Raw genomic sequence first — 8,104 nt, 5'->3', positions numbered from 1 at the left:
ATCAGGAAGGGTGACATCAAATACACAGCTGGTGGGGAATAATCAAGTCTTTTTGTAGAAAAATTACACTAACAGGGATAACCCCCCCGAATTACAAAATTGAAAACAGCATGGCAGTGGGAACAGATTACTGGTTTGTCAGTTTATTAGGGTTTCTAGAATTTGTAGCTTACCCAAGAGACATTTTAGTTACATTTAGGTTAACCAACTGGAAAAGATATTTGAAGAAAAAGGATAATCTAGTTGATGTAGTTCACAAAGCATTAGTTAAGCCTCATAAGTCTGACGGACAACAAATTATTGTTCAAACAGCTCAAATCTAAAGAACATTTTTCTGTGTCATTTGTTTCAACTTGTTCTTCTTTGTCACCTAAAATCAAGGAAGTAACTTTGCAACATGCCTTTATGGGCTGCATCAGTGACAAGTTTATTCTCCTACATTTCCCTTGTACTTTTTTCCTGTCTGAAATAAAATGGTCAGGGACTACCTCTCTCAAACAATGGCAGATTTAAACTGGAGCAGCCTGCTGCTCAGTACTCTAAGACCATTTTACATTGCTGTAGCAGCATAAAAGAGACTTAAATGGTTGTAAAAGGGTAACTTACACTCACTTTAATTCCCCTGTTATATTGCCAGTGATGTATAAAGCAGCTTCAGAGTAACAAACAATCCAGACCTAAATGTTAACACTTGCAATTTTGTTGCATGCACGGTATTGCTACAAGTCTATAACTTGGGATATTCGATCCTGTTGCCAAGACAAAGGAAAATTTACAAATTACAGCAGGATCTCTACAGTATTATCTGTATCTATTATACTCATGTGGGGTCAAAGTATGCAGAAACTTCATATGTTTAGCAAATTGTGGCTAAGCATTTTAATTCAATATTGGTCTGTCAGACAACTCTCCAGAGCACAAGATGAGATGCCAGGGTTTATTTGATTTGTTTACTGGACAAAGATTTCTCTATGAACTGCTCTGGATATATATTTTAGGCAGAGGAGCTTCACAAAGACTTTGAGGTTGATACTGTTCTCAGTATTGGTTTGCTCCAAACAGAGCATGGTCTGTAACTAGAAATGACTTTGCCCTGTTACTGATGTAATGTTACAGAACATAAGCAAACCATACAGGACTGGACAAAAGATCCAGTTACCCTAGTAACTGGATTCTACCTAGTAACTAGTTTCCACCAGTGGTCAAGTGCAGATGCCTGAGGAACAGGACAAAGATACATGGTCCTCCCCTGAGTCTCTCCCCCCCTTCAACCTTTTGCAGCTTGGGGGACTCCTGAACCAGACATGGTTTCTGGGCACTGAGCACCCCTCCACAGATTCCCCTCCTGTAAGCTCTTGCCATCTTCACCCAAATGCCTGTAAACCATCAGCATTCACAACATCCTGTGGCAAGCAGTTCCTCAAGTCTGTTAGTGGTTGCATGGAAAGCATCTCCTTTATTTTGAATTTGGCTTCTGCTAGCTCTATTTGATGTCATTTTGTTCATGTAGTGGAAGAAACTTTGAACAATCAAACACTATCCACTCTGTCATATCACTCATTGATTTACATCCCTCAGGCATCTCTCTTTTCAGTCTGAAGGATTCACGTCTATTTAATCCTGCTTTCAACTGGAGTTGTTCCAATAACTTTGATGAGCCCATTGCCGTTTTCTGATCCTTTCCAGTTTTCCTACATCCTTTGAAATGCAGGGACCAAAACAGCATGCGGTATTCAAAGATGGGAAGTGGTTCTCTGTTGTGTTCTCTGTTCTTTTCCTAACAATTTCTAATGCTAGATTAATTTTTTTTTTTTTTTTGACTGCAGTTGGGCACTGACCAGAAATTTTCATAAAACTGTCTATTACAATCTCAAGATCACATTCTTTAGTGTCACTGGTAAGAGCAGAGTTTGTGTAAACTTAGGGGTTTCGTTCCCTTCCACACTTGCGTTACATCGAATTTCAGTTGCCATTGTGTTATTATTAAGATCATGGGTTCTTTCACCAATATTTCTTAACTGGACTTTTTTACTCTCCCGCATCAGTTAGTATTATGAGCAAAGTTTTTCATCTCACTGCTCATCACCTTTCCCAGATTGATTACGAATATATTGCACAGCACAGATCCTAGCATTGATCATGCAGAACTCTCTACTGGCTCTCTCCACTGCCAGATTATTCACTTACTCTTATCTTCTGATAATGGCTGTTTAGCAATTTTTAATCCATGTGAAGATCCTTCCCATTATTCCACTGTTGCCACATTTCATTGAGAGCCTTTATACCTAATCCAAAATCCTCTGGAAATCCAGGTGGACTACATGAACTCAATCACCCTAAACTAAATGTTTAGACAACTCCAAGAGGCTTGTGAGACCTGGCTTCTCCTTACAATGGGGATTCAGCTCCTCGCCAAGGTACTATATTTCACCACCACTTCTCTTACAGCTGGTATTTCTTCTGTGCCCGCACAGACCCAATGTTTGTTAGTTCCCAAACCAAACAAAGCCTGGAAAGAACTACTCCAGTTTTCAGTAGGTTTATTTCCTTTCTTTTTAATTTCTCAATGGCAGATATCTCCATAATTAGGAAATCAGCTTTCCCTTTGAGAAATAGGTAAATGGTATTTATCTGAATTTGCACAACAGAAATCTAAGGATTTACAAAGAATCTGCTCGTGCCCCTCAAGCGAATGTGAGTAACTGTGTGCAGACACGGAAAGCTATTTCTCTGTGCACCACCTCAAGGCAAGCTATTCCCACATTTATCTTGCTATCCTCTCATTAATCAATTGCAGGCTTTGTGAAAGTCCAGGAATGCATTTGGAAAAAGGATGCTTCATAGAAAGAGAGAAGGCCAGAAAAGCCAGTAAGATCAAACACCCTTTATTTTTCCTGTGGTGCTTCTTGGAGTCTAGAAAACCCCTTTCCTGGGGGGCTGCAAGGCTGGCTGTGGTGCCAGGCACTTAAAGAAGGATCCCCAAGGTGATGCAAAGCCTTTCAACATGCTCCCCTTTTGGTTCATGCTCTCACCCTACTCCCCAGCCACCACCACTGGTTTTGAGTGAAAACACAATTTCAGTCATTTGCTTCTTAGGTTAATGATGCAAACTCTTTTTCTGCACGTTACAATTCAGAAAATTTTTCAAAAAACAAAAAACAATACAAAGGAGTGATCCAGAGATTTCCTTCCTGACACAGTGTCTTTTTTCATTCTGCCATGGGAAGGAGTGATTTGGCCCACAGAGAGCAGAGAAGGGAATGACTTCAGAAATCTCTTGTCAGTGGCCCAGTTCACTTCCCACTGAAAGAGCTGAGTCTGCTGAGGCTACTGAAGTCAGCCAGCTGATGAGCACTTTGGAAAATGCCTCCCTTCACATCTTTTTCTCAGTGGTGGACCTGGGCATAAAATTTCTGAAATTTCCTTTCCCTGGAGGAAAGTCAGCAAGTCCGGTCTCTCCAATTGCATCGAGGGACACTTCTCTTCTCCTTTTCTCGTTACCATACCCTGATGAGAATTCAGTGTAAAGATTAGTGGTAGCAGGACTGGTTCTGGTTGGACATTTTTAGGCCACAAATAAGCTGTTACATAATCAGATGATTTAATCTTTTCATAAAGATGCATTTCTGTATCATAAGAAGACACAGGGTTTGTTTGCTACAAGAAGTAGTTGTTATACTTTAATAATAGAAGTCTGGGTTGTTTATTCAGAGTCAAGGTTTTTATGACTCCTGAGCCAGTGATGCCCCGTAATTAGATTTGCAGCTTTTGGCTCCTTATTATTCAGTGCTGCTGTATTAGAAGGATTACATTTATATATTGGTGAGCCAAAGAAGATTTTTCTTTTATGAATACTGAACTTCTGAGAGGTTTTTTGAATTAATAACAGTGGAATTAATGCTTTGAAGGCATTTTTATTAAAATGGTGATCTCAGTGGACAGTATGCAGTAGCACTGGTTGAAAAGTAGGACATATGTTGGAGAGGAAATTCAAAGATTTTTTACATTTTTTTTAATCATAAGTCAAGGCAAGATGTCAAAAAGCTCCCCATTTTTCAGGAACAAACATATTATAAAATACTTATAGCTGATAAGGTTCGAACTTCTTTTTAAGGGTGTAAAAGACTAAACGGTAAATTGGAAGGAAATCCTTTTGTCCTTTCCACAGCAAAATGTTTTCATAAAGCACCTTAAAGAATGCGACGAGGTCAATATTCTCCTGAAATGTTTTAATTCACTTCAGTCAGCTCTTTCCAATGGAAAAACCTTTGTCTGAAAAACTTCTGAGTGGTTGTATTGTGCAGTGAAACTGTGGCTCACCATTGCAAAGACAGGCTGAATTCAGAAACATTTTGCCTGAGATGTGCTTGTGCCAGACTGTGCAGCATTACCATTGTGCCACGATAGCCCAGGGTCGAGCCTTTGCTGGACCAGGCACTCCTCTGCAGAAGACAAAGGGAGCCCCTTCCCAAGCAGCATGCCGTTTAGATGCTGTCAGTCTTGGTACGTAGAAAACAAAGCGCAGCACAGAGACAGCACATGTGAAGGCAGGAAGTCTGCAGCTGAGCAAAGACATGAAGCCGTGCTTGCTCTCAGGTCAGTGCCTTGATCAAAGGACTATTTTCCTACCTTTGGTTTGCTTTCAAGACACGTGGCTCAGAATTTCTGTAGAACTTCAGCTCTGGACAAAGCTCCCCTCATTTTTAATTGTGAGTCTATCAGAAAGACTTATTTCGCCAGGGTTTATTTTATTTTTCCTAGACCACTTGAAACTGCCATTCACCTTCTGAAGTTAGTGAAGAATTACAAAATAGTCTGGATTCCCCTAGCTGCTTGAGTCTTTACACACAGGAGATGATCCAAGAACTCCTAATGGGGATCTCAACCACAGGGGATCAGGTGCCTTGAGATATTGTTATGGACACATCAAACACCTTCAGTTCATAGAAAGTTTCAACAAAGGATCACACTATGTAATAAACATTCTGTTCATTTCTTCTTAAAAGTTTTGCCACTGTATGCAGAGTTCAAGTGCTTAATAACTGTTTTAATCGGGTGCAAAAATGCCTTTCTAGGTCAATTTTCTTAATAATGGTGAACTGACAGATACTTCCTCCTTCTATAAATGTTACCACTGTTCATTTTTTTTTGAGATTTTGTGATCCTATTTGTTACAGAGAGTGTGCATTCTTGAGCAAAAGAGATTTCCCTAAGGGCAGGATAACAGCCAAATGAAATGTAAATTAAAGGATTGCATTAAGATATCACACAGCACAGTACTATAAATAATTTAAGTCACTCTACATTCTGTGTTTTGATGTATATTTGAGTAAAACTGACCCAAATTTACACTGTTTTAATGCAGAATTATGTGATGCAGATGCTTAACAAATACCATACGGTTCCAATACATGCATAATACCCAGAGAGAGAACATTCTTCTGGGATAGCATTTATAAACCAAATGGCAGATGTGTACATTTCCTCTGCATCGTCCAGGTGCAGAAGTAAGGAAACTGTTGCCACTTACTAGTCTTGCTATCTAATGGCACATCCTTGGCCATAGCTTCTACCTCAGTTTAACAGATACTATTAGTACTTTTGTTTTAAAATAATGGGGAAATAAGCTGATGATAGCAGCCAGGGCTAGCCAGGGACACCTTAAAACCTAGTAGAAAATATATTAGTAAGGATGCCCATGTAAGAGAATAGTGTCTAAAAACTCTTTTTCTCAGTTTCCTTACTTTCAAATACACAGCCCATGCCCCAGCTCTGCTGGACCTAGAGCCTGCGTGTTCATTCATGCCTAGCATGGACAATCAGCAAAACAAACTTTCTACAGCCATTGAGGAGATAACAGGGGATGCTAACTTCTGCTCCTCCGTTTCACCTGTGTTCTCACCTGTGCTTATGCTCAGAAAAAAAAAAAAAAAACAGAACTTAACCATTTTTTGTTGTAAGAAACAACCCTATGTACCATATATTGTGCAATAAAATGTTCAAATATCCATGACATTTCCATGTATTATTTAGGCTTTTTTTTTCCTGATTAAATTTTCATCTCTAAGACCCTGATTTCGTTTTATGGATTCATGTGTTCCAAAACCCCTCAGTTGTTTTAAATAACTACAAGCTACAGATAAGCTGTCCTTTTAAAAATCCAGAACACATACAATCCAAAACAGTCCATTTTTCATGTTTCCCAGGGCTAAAGGATCTTTTACAACTACTTAACCTCTTCTCCTGATTCTTATAAAAGGTTTATATGCCACCATCTAATTCCAAGGCAATTTATTTTTCCTTCTACATAGGAGAAAAGTAGCGATCTTTTTATTCTCTCTTTTTTTAAAAAAAAAAAAAAAAAAAAAAAATGAATAACAAATTGTGTTTCTGTACTATGAAGTAAATAATCTGGCTGATTGAAAAGGCTCAAAATGATTCCTTAGGAAATTCTGTATACCTTTTTTTTAAAAAAAGAAACGTCCCTTTTCTACAAAACGGTCCCTCCAGATTAAAGTAGTACTGCTGCAGTGGTTTTGGACATTGATTTACAATAGCGCTGTATATTGTTTGAAAGAAGGAGGTCTAGAGGGCAGTACTCAGAACAAAGCTGCTCTGGCTTTTATAAAGTCAATAACACGTTGCAAAAAGCCCTGTGCTACAGAACGGTTCAAGTTCCCTAATGGGAAACTCAGTGGCCTTCAATCTTGTGCCTTAATGTACCTGATATTTGAACTTCTCTCTCCACACCATAATCATGAAGGCAGTTTAAGCCAACACTTATTATCTTGCAGCTGACTATCTCTCCACAGCCTGAGTAGTGGAGCCTGTGGTGGAAGGATGATGGGGGAAGGTGATGCTCTGCATGGGATTTGCCTCCCACTCCTTTCAATACAATCTCCCATTTCCCTTGTAATCCCCACACCAGATTACAGCCAGAAATAGTAAATCTAAATCTATTAATTGTACAAGTAGACCTTGAACCTGTTCATTCCTCCTGCTCACAGAAATGTGCACCCCCAGAATGCAGCAAGGAGGGGAGACAGTGGACCTGGGGCACTGACACCCCTTCTCCATCCACCCCTGCCTTCTCTCAGCTTCTGCACGTGGCAGTGTTGCCCACCACGTCGATGGGCTCCGGTGTCCTCATCACATTAACAGGATATAAATGACTACGAAGAGGAATTTAGGTGGAACAAAGGATTTCCACCAACCTAGCAAAAAGGATGGAGGAAGAAGTTTTGCTTTTCTGTGCTATGCCTTTACATAAAACCTGGAGGCAGTCAGCAGCTGCGGAGAAGAAAGCCCAGGGCATTTGTCCAGCAGCTACCTCTGTAACTCCCCATCTCTTTCTCTGTGCCTCTGTTTATGAAATTGTAATGATAGTAGTAAAACAAATGCAAATAAATAATGAATGGATGAATACATCTTGAGATGAATAAATTATGGAAGTCACACTGACTTTCAAGAGTAAGAGTTGTTGCAGTTTATGCTTGAGAGGGGCTCTCACAGAGGGGTTTCTCCCGGATCTGCTGGCACTTGCACGCGGTGCCACAGGCCCCGGGAGCAGGGTCTGCTGGGGGGGAGCTGCCCGTCTGCAGGGGCAGGGGCAGGGGCAGGGGCAGGGGCAGGGGCTTGCTGCAGGAGTACAGAGCAAGCAGGACAGGGTAAGTAGCTGTCTGCTGCAGCTAGGGCCCTCGTGGGAGGTAGGGCTGCTGACCAGAAGAAAATATCCATTTCAAGGAAGAAAAAAAAAAAAAAAAAGCACAGTAGTCCAGACTAGTCCAAAGTATCCCTTCATTTGCTGCTGGCATCCAGAGAGAGCTGAACAAGGGTTCTGAAATCAGTACCTCCCCAGGCTCCCCAGTAGCCCTTCTCCCAACCATATGCCAAGCCCCACAAATGAATTGCCAAATATGCATCCAGCATATACCAGAAGATTGAACAAATTGCCATCGGTGGAGACACAGTCCAAAAGATGGGCCCTTTAGCTCTCAGCACAGTCTAAATGAGTCAGCGGTGGACTAGATGGGGTTGAGCACACAGGCAGATACCCCCTTTCACTACAGTCCAGAGGAAAGACTCTGTCAGCACTTGCTGGTCT

Source organism: Tyto alba, unplaced genomic scaffold (assembly GCF_018691265.1).
Source record: "Tyto alba isolate M040663 unplaced genomic scaffold, T.alba_DEE_v4.0 Super-Scaffold_23, whole genome shotgun sequence".
In the NCBI taxonomy this organism is placed as follows: domain Eukaryota; kingdom Metazoa; phylum Chordata; class Aves; order Strigiformes; family Tytonidae; genus Tyto; species Tyto alba.
This window is presented reverse-complemented; position numbering follows the sequence as displayed.